The sequence below is a fragment of the Mustela putorius genome, unplaced genomic scaffold, assembly GCF_011764305.1.
Source record: "Mustela putorius furo isolate JIRA1106 unplaced genomic scaffold, ASM1176430v1.1 tig00003834_pilon_pilon_pilon, whole genome shotgun sequence".
Lineage (NCBI taxonomy): Eukaryota > Metazoa > Chordata > Mammalia > Carnivora > Mustelidae > Mustela > Mustela putorius.
This window is the reverse complement of record NW_025421987.1, coordinates 132,455,763-132,468,225: the sequence shown is the minus strand read 5'-3', so window position 1 is coordinate 132,468,225 and position 12,463 is coordinate 132,455,763.

Sequence of the window (12,463 nt, the reverse complement as noted above, 5' to 3'; positions counted from 1 at the left end):
CTCCACAGCAGAAACTGCAAGCTTCAGGACAGAGACATGAAGATTATGACACTAAAGTCTCCAGGAATGATGGCCAGTATTGTTTAAAACACCACCAGATACTTTAACAAATAAGCCTGCAAAAAAAAAAAAAAAAAATAGGAGTACAACAGAAGTTTATTCCATGTTCATTTAGCAGTTTTTGGCAGAGAATGGATCATTCCATGTAGTGATTCAGGGAAACAGTTGATCATGGATTTTCACCACAAGGCTTCCAAGTTCACCCTGAAAGTCATCCCCATTCCAGACACTTGGAAAAGCTGAAGAGCATGGGAGGTCTTATGAACTAAACTTGGGAATGATGGACATCATGGATGCCCACAGTCCATTGGTTAAAGGCAGTCACATGACCACAGTGAAGTGCAGGGAAGGCTGGGAAATGTAGTCTACCCATACACCTAGGAAGAAGGAAAACCATTTTCATATAGTCAGTGGTCTTTGCCTTTGGACCAGTCCAAGAATTATGATCAGCTCAAAACTTCCTAATACTCTTTGAATTTTAGTGTACCCATAAGAGGAAAAAGCCCCAAACAGACACTTCAGAATCCAGTTTCATATGTCATTATGTCTACACAGGAGCAGGACACTGTGAAGATTCTAGCCTTTTACCTTGTCATCATGCTGCTCAGTGTTTCTGAAAGTCTAATAGCAACTGGCTTAGGAATTTGAGTTTCTGTTTGAGTCCACAGACAAATAATACAGAAATGTTGAGGTGTGTTTCATAAGAAATGGAAATGTGCTATAAAGTATACATTTCAAAACCTAACAATAGTGAAAACTAAAAGACAAGCATACCGAATAACCCTGTTCAAATATAATTATAATAATCGTACTTTCCTATTCAGGCAAATACCATAAACCTTGTAGATGACGTTTCATGATAGAAAGTAGAGAGGTCAAACTGGAATATCTTTCCATTTAGACCATATAGATTTTTTTTTCTTTTTAATTTGCAATATACTGTAGTGAGAAGAGCTTAGATTTTGGAAAAAAGACTAGGCTTTCTGAATTATCTGCTTTATGACTTCAGCGTGTAAATATGGGTGTAAAATTAAGATAAATGAGATGTTACAAAGCACACAACACAACATCAGATCCATTTTAGGTGCTTGATAGCTGTTAGAAGTAGTGGTGGACCCAGAGAAACAGAAATGGCCATGACAGGTTCTCCCCCTTTGACTTTGGCAAAGTTTGGAAGTGTGGGGTAAAATCATTCTACCTAGATTTCAAGGGACAGAAAGCAAATAATATGTTACAATGAAAGGTTCTTTCCTGGTCCCCCTTCAACTGGCAAATTCCTATTTGTCCTTGAAAGAAACTCAAGTATCACCTCCTCCAGAAAGCTACTTTGGTCCCACAGCACACCTGCAAGCTGTATCTGTCATTTTCATTATATTCATCAAGGGGGAGTCTATAATTGTATATTCATTTCTGTGGTGAGGTCATTTTAGGACAGGATTGTGTCTTATTTATTATGTCCTTGTCACCTAGCAAAATGTCTGGCACTTAGTAAACCATAAATAAATAAGTAAATGATGCACAAGCCCAATAAACCATAGCAGTGTTTAGACACTTGTCAAGAAGAAGATATTTGTTCTCTACACAGCACAGCAGATCTTAAGAGGGAAGCTATGTTCACACCCACTAACCCTGGATTTTTCCAAACCAGTCATTAATGGCCCCATCAGAAAGCTTTTAACCAAGGCTTCTGACAGTTTCCACCAGGATACTATGGAATAAACTGGGGACTAAATTGAAAAAGGCTGGGAGAATAAGAAGGTCACAATTCCCCTTCATTGACACTATAGAGAAGGACTCTGGTTCAATGAAAAAATATATATGTATCTTGAACGGAGTTATTTTTTTCCTTTTCACTCAAAACAGAAATAGGGCTATTTTCTTAATAGCTTGTGGCAGCTTGTTTTCTATAGCAGCTCTTAAAATTGATCTCATATGGTAATAACTTACTTTGGAACAACTGAAGCATTTGAAAGAAAATACTGGATGAAGAAAAAGAGGAAAAAGATACCAGCCAGGGAACTGTTTAGATTTTTTCCCTCTTTTTGAGATTATTTATCATTAAAGTACAATATGTTTCTTCCAGACCTGGAAGATTCAAACAAAGACTAACAAATCACACAGTAAACCAGCAATAAACCAATTACTCCAAGCTAGAAGTTGTATTTCTTATGGGAAATGTAATTCGAACTGCTGAGGTCTTTAATTCACCTCAGGATGCTCCTGGGCTGTGCTGTCAGTAATGGGAAAATTCCAACCTATTTGGTATTCTCTCCCAAGTGAGCTTGGGCATCGTTATTACATGATCACTGTTGTTATTTAACATTCAGTGAATATCCACAAGGGTTAGGCCCTCTTCAGATTCCATTAAAGAGAGCTACTGTCTTCAATCTGTTTGCGACTTAGGATGAAAAGAAAAAGAAACACAGAGAATGAAATATATCTTAGAGACATATTGGGATATTCACCTAGAATCCTTGACATGACTTGCATGCCTTGGTGGAATGGTAATTTCCATGGGGAGAGAAATCTCTGTCCCACAAGGCAGTGACTCCAACCCTCAAGCCATTTCATAGGTGAGTACCAGAGGCCAGGCTGGGAAGGCATTTCCACCTCAAGTTATTAAAGTGAGCAATAATGTAGTATTTTACCTCAGTGTTATTGTGGAAGACAACATTCATTCGGTTTCTTACCTGGCTGGTTGGTTAGTTCGTTCTGGCAGATAAAATGACCAGTCACCCTGAGTGTTTTGTCAATAGAGGCAGCTAAACAAGGTAATCTAATAAAAATCCAAACAGTGGATAATAGGTAGATTGCCAGAGCTGGGCAGAGGAGGAAAGGCTGGGTGACTTGCCACGGGTCACATAACTATTCAGTGACAAAAGTTGTCAATGTCTAGAAGTCATAAATAGTTATCCACCCAACTTTCAACCTCTACCTCTCCACTTATAGTGTCTACCAACACACATACTAAATTAAAAAGAAAAAAAAAAAACAAGATGAAGAATAGAAGTGGAAAGGTATTAGGGAAAGAAGGTAGCAACTTGGAAGACTTTATCCACATGTTTGCATTTCCTGTCTGTATAGATTTCCTGGGATGGCAGAGTTATATTTGGACTATGGGGAGCTTGAGAAAAAATGAACTTAGTCCATCCTCTGTTAGTCTGTCCCATTGAAATATGGGTGTCTATTCTTAAAAATAAATATATATACATATAGTGAATGGATACACATGGGGCAAAACTGGAGGAAGGCAGTGGCCTTCCATCTCACATAAGGTTCTACATAAAGCCCTCAATTTGAAAAATATCTCCAACTCCAGGATTTGCCTTTCCTTTTGATATATAGATGTCTGCTGAAGTCACTTTGGGTTTGATCATCAAGTAAAATTGGCTTGATCCCCCTCTCACAAGCTGTGGGAAATCCATGCCATGCTCAAGATTTTACTGAACTCCTTATTGGCTTTTTGTTCCCCTAATCACATGAATTGATGTTGGTTGACACCGCACCCAACTCACATGGCTCTTTCAGCTTCTACTTCCTGTGGCCGATTCAGGGATGGAATACCTTGACTTCTCCAAAGCACCCAAAGCACCATCTCCACAACACTGGTATTGCACATTTTTTAACAGACTAGTAATAGCAGGGGAATATTACATGTAGCAAAGTATAGACTAGCAGACAAACTTGATTGGTAGACCATCCTGTGCTTAAAAACTGGGCATGGGCGAAACCAGCTGCATGCCCCAGACCCATGCACTCACCACAGGGGATTTCTTCCTCAAGCCCATGGGAGTCTTGTGGTGGTGCTCTCTTACCAAATTCATTTTGCATCTATCCATTTACAAAGCTACTTCCAGCTCCCCAAATTCCTTTTCATTTTTAAGAGAGGGAATTAAGCTACCTACAGTTTTTCCCTAGTACACCAAGGGACTCATTAAGACATTAACTTCAACATTTCTACCATACAATCTCCAATTCCCAGTCACTACCCTTGCTCAGATTTTCATTACTTCATACCTAAGTCTCTTCTTTCCCCTTTTTAATTTAATCTGATGCTAGCAAGTGCATCTTCTAAAGATCTGTTTCCCACACAGCCATACACTCTTCCCCCCTCCCTTCAGTTGCTCCTCACTGCCACTCACACTTGCACACACATTTTCAAAACTTAATTTTCTAAAGCAAAGTCTTGAAAGGCATGGAAAAGTGTTTCAATATATCACCACCTAAAAAGAATTGAAGCTGATCAAAAAGTAAAGCTACAATTAATGCACCATTAAACAGGAACCATTAAGTGCACAGAGGTCAAGAAATGCAGTTATGTTTCTCATGCATAATAATAATTAATAACACAAAATTTCCGTGGCGCTTCACATGCTCAGAACACTTCACAGACATAGGCTAATTAATTACACAGATAAAGATATTGCAGGTCTTTCTTTTTATTTCAGGGATTCATTAAATTGCCCATTTGGTTAACAAAGTAATTCTCTATACTTCAAATTCCTGCATAGAGAGTAAGAAAGAGGGAGACCAGCAGAAATGTCAAACAAGAGTTAGCCTTTGTCCTTCCTCCATTTCTTGGAAATCTGTAAGAAAAAAATATATATGAGGGTCTTGCTCACCTGTCCTCACTCTTGTGGACAGGGGTAGGGGTAGCTGTCCACAGCTTCCAGCTTCAGGCCATTTCTACCTTAGAACCCACCACTGCCACTGACACTAAGACTTTGAATGGACACACCCTTTCCACCAAGGTTACTCCTGGCTAGGACATAGAAAAGAGTGGAGGCCTTCCTATCTGTGTAGTGAAGTCAGGGTCCTTCTGAGATCTTTCTATGTCCTGGATATCAAATAGCTCCCACGAAGACTCTAGGACCCACTTGACAAGCTCAGACCCGATTCTATTCCTTTGCTCTCCAGGCTTGTTCTCCCCACTCTGATACAGATCTTTGCTAGAACATTAATGTTCCTCTTGAACTCCCCTGGGAACCTTCATTCTTGACACACAACTTTGGACATCCAGATCCACTTAGCCTCATGAAACAGGGGACTCTGGCTCTGCTTGGAAGGTGGACCCACAGAAACCCAATACCTAAAAGACTAAAAGTGAAATATGGGACATTCTTAATGAAAACTATTGGAGACAGTTACCCCCAACTATTGCCTATGTATCAAGTAATGTAACAAGGACTATGCAATTTGCATACAGTGTAACAAAGGTACATCACCACATGATCAGCACATGAATCTGATGAACCACTGTTACATAACCCGAGGAGACAGCATCATATTATGGAAAAGGCTTTACTCTGCAGCCAGCTGGTACTGGATTCATTCTAGGTCTGCCAAGCAAGTTTGAAAGTGCCTGCATATAGTAACTACTAAGTAGGGGTATTTGCTTCATACCATTCAGTCAGGACCAGTACTACTCCAGTAATAGGCACTACAATCATGGCCCCTGCAGTCCTAGAGCAGCACAAACTAAAACAGATTTTGGGCAGAGAAAATTAAGGATTATCTTTATTTATTATATTTCCTTAGGAAATACAGAAATATCCAGAAGATCATCTAAGCTCCAAATTTTCAAAATCAACCCTAATTGTTCCTATCAATTCTTTTTTCCAACACTGTTTCAGCAGCTATCCACTTGGTCCTTTCATATTCTAAGACTGGCAGAATCAGACAGTTAGGCATGCCCTTCTAAACCTCATTTTATTCCAGAAAGAGAGAAATAGATATTCTTTGCCACTACTCCTGTGTACTCTTAGTTACAAGAGGTCATAACTGAATTCAATGGTCAATTTGCAGGAAAGAGACAGCACCAGGAAACTTGATTTCTCTTTAAGTTAACAACTCCCAAGAGTTATAGGGATTGGAAGCAAAATCTGAAAGTTTTCTTCCACATCTGAGTCCACCAAAAGTTATAGACTAATATATTAGACCTGTATACTGTGACAACCATTACCCTCAATACCACAATAGCTTTATGAGATAAGGTTTCTTATTCTTGTTTCACCGTTGAAAAAATTCAGGCCCAGAAAGATGAATGACATAAAAAAGACTCGTCACTAGACTATAAGGAAATAGTAGTTCTTTTTCTCCTTTTCCCTCCTTCAGAAAGAGTCTATTACCATCAGGAAGAGCTTCCTTGACTTAAAGAAGCTATGGTCTGGATGCTGGGGATGAACTGAAGTCTGACAAGGAAGGGAAGAATCAAGAGCCATGAGTAAGACCATGAATGAGAGCAGATACTGTTGAGGAAAGTTCTTTCCCCAGTTCAGAGCCCTGAGCTCCCGACCAACAGAGACAAAGGATTTGGTGGTGTTCCTTTATGTTCACTCATCCTATTTCTTTTCTTCTTGGGAATGTGGTTAGGTTGGATTTCTCATCTTCCCCTATAGCAAGTTGGGGCCATGCAACTGAGTTCTACATAGACAGAACTTATATGTTACCTTCAGACCTGGCACAGAAGACTTCTCTCACAATCTTCACGCCCTCTCTCTTTCCTCCTCTCCAAGCTAGACACGGAAGATACAGTGGAGGTCTCTGATGTCCCAAGGGATGGGACAGTCCAGGTTTCCTGAATGATTACATAGAGCATAGTACCTCTGCCCACTACTGCACTGGGATCTGCAGTGGATGAGGGTAAAACTATACTGTGTTAAGCCAAGGAATTTGGGAATTGTGTGTTATAGCACCTAGTACATCCTAATGCAGGCCATCCCTCTCTGTAATTTTACCACTTAGGCAGGGGCTTTGGCCTCTCCAGCCTTCCTTCTCACTCCTCCAATGAACGTTTGTTGTCTTTCCACTGCTCATTAGCACCTCTGCCTCAGCCTGCACCAAGAAAATTAAAGAAGATGAAATTTAAATGAGACCATTTTTTCCTTGTTAGCAGCTCTTGTCTTAAGAGAAAGAAAAAAAAAAAAGTTCAATGGAATCAGAGAGGAGGTTAAAATGATTGCTAAAGATGAGGTTTGAAAATCATCTGTAGATTTCAGTTTTCTGCACTCTTTTCTCTTCATTAATCAACAACTGGCTCTGTTACTAGGCAGCGCAGTGTGGAAGGTCACTCCTGCCTGTACATTTGTCTGTGCTCTTTCTAGGCAGATTTGTTCCAAGTGGGACTCTCTCCCTCACTTACCAATATTCTCATTTTCCAACAGGATCAGATAAGACCTGAGTCAGCCAGGGCCCCATCAAGTTTCAGAATTCATTCAGATGGGTGGTTCAGATGAAGAGACCCTTTGAAGGAGGACTTATGGAGGTGTGGAAAAGGATAAGGAAATCAACAAGGAATGTTGCAGCAGTCAGAGAAGAGGAAAGCATAACCCCTTTTCTAACCCCCTTGTCTGATGCGGCAAGTCAAGAAAGGAGCATTCCTGAGGCTCAATGAGGGTGGATTGCAGAAGACCACACAGTGGGCCATATAATCACGGAGAGCACAGCTCTCCAGAGAGAGGCATGACAGCAGGGGCACAGAGGGAGGCAAATACTCTGGCCTCTCCATCCTCTTATTCTCCAAGACAGGCCTTACCATGTCCAAATCCACCTGGAAGCTGAAAGCAAGGGACAGTCTACGTGGGTCACCCTTCCAGAGTACAGACAGCAGAGTGGAGACAGAGAATGTGGGAGGGCAAAGAAATAACAATCAATCCAGACCCCTAGCTCATTGCTCCTCCTAGGTTTAACTTTCCTTCTCCTTCCAAATTCTTCAGGATCCAAAATGTCCTCTCTCTACTTTCTCCAAATTAAAACTTAATTTTCCATTCAGGTGGAGGATCCCAGGTATGTTAAAGAAGGAAATAACTATATAAAGTGATTCAAATTAAATAAGGAGTACATTTTAGCACATATTTCAAATAATATATTGTTTACCTTTTTCAAAAATTGTATAGCATACATATTTTCCAGATTTATTGAGGAATAATTGACAAATGAAAATGTATATGTTTAAAGCATATGATGTGATTATTTTATACATACACACATTATGAAACAATCACCAAGATCAATTTAATTAACACATCTATCACATCATAATTAACTCTTAATTTTTCTTTTTTCTAGTGAGAAGGCTGAAGATTTACTCATAGCAAATTTCAAGTACATAAAACTGGATTATTAACTACAGTCACCATGCTGTACAGTAGATCCTCAGAACTTGTTTACCTTATAGCTAAAAGTTTGTACTCTTTCACCTAAGTCTCCCCATTTCCTGTGACTGCCATCCTCTGGCAACCACCTTTCTACTCTATGATTCTATAAAACAGCTTTTTATTATTATCATTATTATTATTATTATTCCACATATAAGTGATACCATACAGTTTTTTACTTTCTCTGTTCAGCTTGCTTCTCTAAGCATAATACCCCACCCCCCAGATTCATCCATATTGTAGCAAGTGTTAGGGTTTCCTTCTTTATTTACGGGCCAAATAATAGCCCATTGTAGATATATGCCATGTTTTCTTTCTTCATTCATCTGTTGATGAACACTTAAGTTCTTTCCATATTTTGACTAGTGTGAATAATGCCATAATTAACATGGAGATGCATATATCTCTTCATTATGGATTTTGTTTCCTTCAGATATATGCCCAGAAGTGGGATTTCTAGCTCTAGTTTTAATTTTTTGAGGAAACTCCATAGACTTCTCCACACTGGCTAAACCAATTAATATCTCACCAACTGTGCACAAGGCTTTTATTTTCTCCATATCCTCACCAATACTTGCTCTTTCTTGTCTTTTTGATAATAGCCATTATGACAGGTGTGAGTTGATATTATGATTTTGATTTGCATTTCCCTGATTATTATCATATTAAGCACCTTTTCATTTTGTTGGCCATTTGTATGCTTTTGGAAAAGGTATCTGTTCATGTTCTTTGCCCATTTTTTTTCTATAATTTTTCTTTTTTTTTCTATTGAATTGTATGACTTCCTTTTATATAGCTTGGGAATTGACTTCTTATCAAATGTGACTTGAAAATATTTTTCTCCATTCCATAGGTTGCCTCTTCATTTTGTCAGTTGTTTCTTTTGCTATGGAGAAGCTTTCCTAGTTTGATATAGTCCCACTTATTTATTTTAGTTTTTATGCCTGTGCTTCTAGCACCATATCCAAAAAATTACTGTAAAGACCAATGTCATGGAGATTTTTCTTTCTTTCTTCCAGGAATTTTATGCTGTCAGGTCTTTAATCCATTTGGAGTTAATTGTGAGTGGTACAAGATTGTATCCAGTTTCATTCTTTTGTTTATGGATATCTAGTTTTCCCAGCATGATTTATTGAAGAGACTTTCCTATTCCTATTGTGTGCTCTTGGAGCCTTTGTCAAAGGTCAATTGATTATATATGATTAGGTTTTATTTCTGGGCTTTCTATTGTGTTCTATTGGCTATGTGCCTATTTTTACGCCAGTACCACACTGTTTTAATCACTATAGAATTATAATACAGTTTGAAATCAGGAAGTGTAATGGATCCAGCTTTGTTCTTTCTCAAAATTGTTTTGGCTATTCAGGGGTTTTTGTGGCTTCATACAAGTTTTACATTATTTTCAAACATTATGAATGGGAAATATGGTGCCTTGCTATTATTGCTTGAACCACCAAGCAATAATTACTGGACATCAGTAATCAACTACAGTTTCCTGTCATACTGAGTCTGAATGAAGCCTGAGAATCTTTCACAAAGCAGTACTACTGTAAGTAGTCACTGCTAAGCAATCAGTCACAGTTTGGAGTTGAGGCTTCTGCTACCTTCAGTACTTCAATGGAGTAACTCTAAATGACTCACAAGCCCCGCCTCTTGATCAGACACTATCTTCCACATGGGAAGTAGAAAAAATACTCAGTGGCTCTTATTCTGAATGGCCAAACAGGTGCTTAAAATTGACACCTGAAATCTGCGATTGCTATTATTGCAAAAGTGTCACAATATTAGGCTAGAGAAAACAATTCCTTCTAACTTGTGACAACGAGGTGATTTTCGGAGTAAAAGTTATCAAATATCATGGATCAACTCTCTGTCCTGTGTTGAGCACTTTACAAATGTTAATCCTCACAACAGATCTAGTTGGGTAATTGTTACTATCCCTATTACATGGATGAGCAAACTGAGTGAATGATAAATCATCCAGGTAAAGCAGTGATTTTTCAAATGAATAAATACCAGAGATGTGGCACTCAGTGGTGGAAAGAGATATGCATAGGAATCACCAGAACACAATTTTAGTCTCAGCTCTGCTATGTTTGTTGCTTCCACATCAAAGTCATCACAGCAGCAATGATCTGCCACCTCACATGGTTCCCTGGAAAATTTAAAAGGACATTGTAAAGGAAATATACAGTGACATGATAAGAAAAAATAGACCCAAGGATATATAATGATTTTTTCTCATGGCAACAATATGGCAGAACTAAACTGTTGGCTCCTTTGCATCCAAGTCCAGCAAGGTCCCATTGTGGAATCCCATTGTAGGTATTTGTGAAAATATCTACAAAGGAGGACAAAATAGATCTATGCCCTTCCTCAGCCCGTGCCTCATCATGAGGCACATGTAGTTTCCCACTTCTCAGCTTTGTTGTCATTTTACACAGAGAAACAACAATGAGGTAGTCTTCCATCTTATTCTCAAGGTAATTCATACATTTGTCCAGAAGCCTTTGTCTCATGACATACATGATATAGGGGGACCCATGTAATAAACAGAGGATAGTCACACAAAGAAACTAACCCTCCAGGTTGAAATCCTACAGAGTTTATGCATAGTGGTAACCTTCCAGTTAGCACAAGGATTGATGAGACCATGGGGGGCGAGCAACTACTTCCTAGATCATAACTTGAGGGACACTGCAATGTTTCAGGAGAAGCCCTCCATTCAGCTTGTCACAAAGTCTCAAATGAGTAGGGATTAGTGGTGCAGCATGGGTGGAAGGAATTACCTAAATATAGGACCTAAGGTTGCATCTTTGATTCATTATGGTTGGCATGAAGTAAGAGGAGACCCAGAAGACTTCATATGTCCTGATGAGGGAAAATGGAGGTAACAAGAACACTGTGAATCCACTGGATCTGGAGTCCAAACAAAGAGATTATGGAGAGCTGGGGCTCTGTAATAACATTTCAACTTAAGATGACCGCATTCTCCTTGGAAGGCCAGACAAGGTGAGCCACAACACAACACACACCTCCTAGTGGCTCAAGAACCAGCCAAAATCTTACAGTCCATGGCAGAGGCCAGCAAGAAACTAAAGATCTCATTAAGTGTGTCTAAAGATCTCCCTCCCAACATCATAAAAACACATAAACCTCACCACCACCAAAAATAATAATAATAATAATAATCACTACCATCTTGGGAAAGAGAAAAAAGAATAATGAGAGCTGGGACTTTTTCCAGAAAAATACTGAGTTACCTCAAAAATTCAGTTTAAGACAGAAACAAGGAGAGATATCTGACAAATATATTTTGCAGTTCTAGTGATGGATAGGAAGGGAGGGCAGCCTGTTACTTATTAATATTAGGTCAGTTACAGAGAACTAAAGCAACACTGTCTTCACAAACATGGGTAGAACTATGTGCAAATGCAAACCCTACTACAGATGCCACAAAACCCCTGCTGCTTCGAGAAAGCTTCCAGCATCACATAGGTCCAAGTGCTTCTCCTCATGTTCTAACTTCCTCATTCATTCTACCATGCTCATGTGTTACTATTTTGTGTACCTCAAATCATTTTCTTATATTCCCCCTATGTTTAAGGAAAACTTCTCAAGTAGTTAACATTCAGATTGGCTATATGGGTGGTAAATATTTTGAGTACTTGATTTATCAAAAATATCTCTAATTGTAAGTTTCATTGGGAATTTTTTCAGAATTTGAGATTTATCATTTTCTTTAAAAAAGAAACAGGATTTCTTCACTTTTAATGGTGAGAAGTCTAATGCCAAGCCAATACTCACTGCATCTCAGGTAACCTGCTTCTAATATACAGAAATGTTTATGATATTCTTGGTATCCTTGGAGGTTTTTACTTTAACTTGGTTGCTTCTAAATATAGACCTTTTCTCTCAGTATCCTGCTCAGTGTGGTGAGGCCATTACACTCTGAAGTCTCTTTTCTTTCTTCACACCTGAGGAACTTTCTCTACTGTCCATTGGTTTCTTCTACTTTATTATCTTTTTCCTCTTTCTGGAATTCCTAATGCATGAATGTTTAACTCCTTATTGCCCAATTGTCTGCATTTTATTATTTTTTCCATAGTGAAAACTGGATACAATCTACATTTCTAGCAATAGGGCATTGACTAAATATATCATTACCCATTTGTTGGTGATATATGAAGTAGGTTTTAAAATGATGCTTTAAAATGAAATCTAGATGGGCATGCCATTTAAGCAGC